The sequence below is a fragment of the Crocodylus porosus genome, unplaced genomic scaffold (genome assembly GCF_001723895.1).
Source record: "Crocodylus porosus isolate Cpor-Errol unplaced genomic scaffold, CroPor_comp1, whole genome shotgun sequence".
NCBI classification, from domain to species: Eukaryota; Metazoa; Chordata; order Crocodylia; family Crocodylidae; genus Crocodylus; species Crocodylus porosus.
In genome coordinates this window covers 24,191,958-24,194,910 of record NW_017728914.1, presented here as the reverse complement: position 1 = coordinate 24,194,910, position 2,953 = coordinate 24,191,958, and the positions used below count along the sequence as shown (strand labels likewise).

Genomic DNA, 2,953 nt, shown 5'->3' with positions numbered 1-2,953 from the left:
AGGGGGGGGAGGGAAGAGGGGAAACCACCCAAAAACAAACAAACAAAAATATTGGAGAGATCCAACTTGGGAAATGAATGATAAATAAAATTAAAAAAAAAAAGTAAAAGTAAAAAGTACTCTTTGACATAGCTGTATACCCAACTTCTAGTATTGGCATATTGGAGGTATATATTTTGAATAAGCAAAAAAAGGTAAATAGCTGGGTGTCTAGAAGTCAGTCCATTAGTCAGGAGCCCAATTGCCAGCTGTGCCCTTGAATTATCCAAATGATCAACTGGAAATAACAGAGTACCATTACAAATAGCTAAACACAGGAAGCTATTAGCAAGTGCCCAATCACTTCTTTGCATTGAGCAGTCTTTTGAAAGTAATCCCACTACATGCTCTTCTCTCCTCCCCATCCATCATGCAGGTAACTTAGTTACCCCCAGTTCCATTCATTATAGTGCCCTATAGTCTTTTCTACTAATCACTTTGGACTTTTCCTTGCCTTGTGCCTGGAATAGGCATTTACTCTTATGCAAATTATGTGCAAGGTCTGAAAATCCAGAGAAGTGAGATGGGGTTTCAGACTTCTCTTGCAGGGATAAATGATGAACCACTGTCAGGGGGGAGTCACATTTTTCATGGCATTCTACCCTTGGATGAACATGCCCAGCTCCCAGTAAAGCATTAAATCTTGTGTCAAAGCCTACTTTAGTTTGAAATCATACTCCTTTGCTTCCCAAATTTACCTGCCTGTCAATTTAGTGCAGTCATATTTACGTGCTTCACAGGAAATTTGATGCTTTAATTAATACTGTTTGTCAAACACTGAGTTGCTTAGGTGAAAGATTTTATTTATTACCAAAATAATTAACCGCTAATGAGTAAAAAATTTTAATTGCTGCCAATAAATTGACAAATATTCGAGAGCTGGATATTTTTAGAGCCAATTTTTCATTACAAGCCAATCCTGACATGAAACAAACACCCCCTATCCAATTTGCATAATCATTTGCATCTTTATCCCACTTCCTATAGGGATACATGAACAGCTCCATGTTACTTCCAGTTGGGCTTTTCCCGATATGGTAAAGAGGGTCTCTCTGCATGGTTCATTTTGAGAGGTGACAGAGTCTTAAACTTCAAAGGGTGTTGTACAGTTGCACTGAAACAGTTCTGCTAGTGAGTTGGGAAGGATTGCAAACTAGGCCGTTTGGGTAACATAAAACAGACCATCTTAGTAGTTCAGAAGCCATCATAAGTGCACTAAGTGGTGGTGGGCAGGCCACAGAGATTTAATGCCAAATGACTTCACTGAAATATCCTTTGCAATAGAACACAGAAAACACAAACACACACACACACTCTAGAGGTAGTTGGGCATGTCGTGCATTGCATACAAGCAAAATTGGCTGGAGATTGGGGGGGTGGGGGGAAGGGAGGGAAAGAGTCATTAGTGTAGCAGACTTCCCCTTTGCATTTGAACACAGATGCAACAGGCTACTAAATATCCAGAGTATGATCTCACTGCCATTACCATGTACACTGATTTGCAAGCTCTTTAAGATCATGTGAAATTTAGATGATTCATTAAATAAATCTCTTAGCCATATCAAAAACAAAAAATCTTCATCAAGAGCTAGAACTATGCATCCCAAAACCAACCAACCAAACCCGACTGATCAGTGGTTCATGAGATTCCCATCTGTTCGTTTCAATTTGAGATTGTTTGTTAGATTTAACATTACACTATCCACTCTGCCTGACCTAGACAATGCCAGTAACAGCTGCTCTGCCCTACTCTTCATTGGCCAGTCCTACTGGAATCATTGTTAAGAGCCTCAATATTTCCAATTACCTTTTCCATAAATTAACTCTAAGGGGAAAATATGCAAGCAACAGGAATTTATGGAAAAGGTGATTTGGTCAAATATCCGAGACATTTATATGGGGGACTTGAATTATATCTTCTTTGGAAGCTCATTTATTGAGAAAGCATTTGGTCAACTGCTCAAACAAGATAGCTTGTTCAGCTTTTCATAATAGTGAGGGCATGAGCCGATACAAAATCTCTCTTTTTTGCAATAGAGAATAAGTGTATGTGATCAAAAGTAGTAAGGCCTCTATAATGACAGACATCAACAGCACTACATTATTCCAAACTGGCTATTCTTCAGAAATAATCAATCTTTTCATTAATAAACCTTAACTAGTAGAAACAGGTATTGGGCTTCAGATAGGAAATGCCTTGCAGATTGGATGATTGTGCTCTTGAGAATCGAGGCTGCTGTCTAATGGTGTTAATTACCTTGGCAGCCACGACAAGCTGGCAAGCACAATACTTGCTATTTGGCCTAAATCCATTTGCGCATCAAGTTGTAGGTGCTCAGCATGTTTCCGGATGAGGACTGTAGGAAGGTGCTTGGCTGGCAGTTTGGTCCAACTCTTCATTTATTACTTTTGGAAGTTCCATTGTAGGTCATCTTAATTAAATCAATATCAGCATTCTCTCTGGTGACTCCTTAGGTTTAAATTTGAAGCTAGTAGAATCTTTTCTTTCTTAAAAGCTAAAATTTGTTGCCACTGTAAAAAGAGCAATTAGGAAACACACACAGGCTAGACCTCAGTCCTCACATTGTTAGCAATTGATATACAAATTACTTCTTGCTGAATGAGAATTGACTCCGCTTTAAAATAGCTAAAAATTGACACTAGTTGCCTTTGGGGAAACCTAAAGACTCTTACAGGATTATCACAGGTGACACTAAAGTGCTGCTGCTTCTCATCACCATCTGTTCTTAGATAACCCTTCCTTAAGGAAGAAGCCTGCTAACCAGTTTTATCCCAACCTTGAGACTTCATTGCTGGCTGCTGTCAGGCAGTATAGGTTCCTGAGCCATGGTTCTCACTTATTTCTGAGATGGGAAGACCAGTTGTCCTTAATTACATGTGCGAGGTTGTTTTT

At 39.1% G+C, this 2,953-nt stretch overlaps 1 long non-coding RNA gene across 1 annotated transcript in view; it reads right to left on the bottom strand.

Moving 5' to 3' along the window:
- Nucleotides 1-2,262: 2,262 nt before the first annotated feature.
- The window catches only part of LOC109310286, a 9,273-nt gene continuing 8,582 nt past the window's right edge, over nucleotides 2,263-2,953 (bottom strand). Inside the window, exon 2 of the long non-coding RNA XR_002101181.1 lies at nucleotides 2,263-2,547. This is a non-coding gene — a long non-coding RNA (uncharacterized LOC109310286). The remainder of the gene's footprint in view (nucleotides 2,548-2,953) is intronic.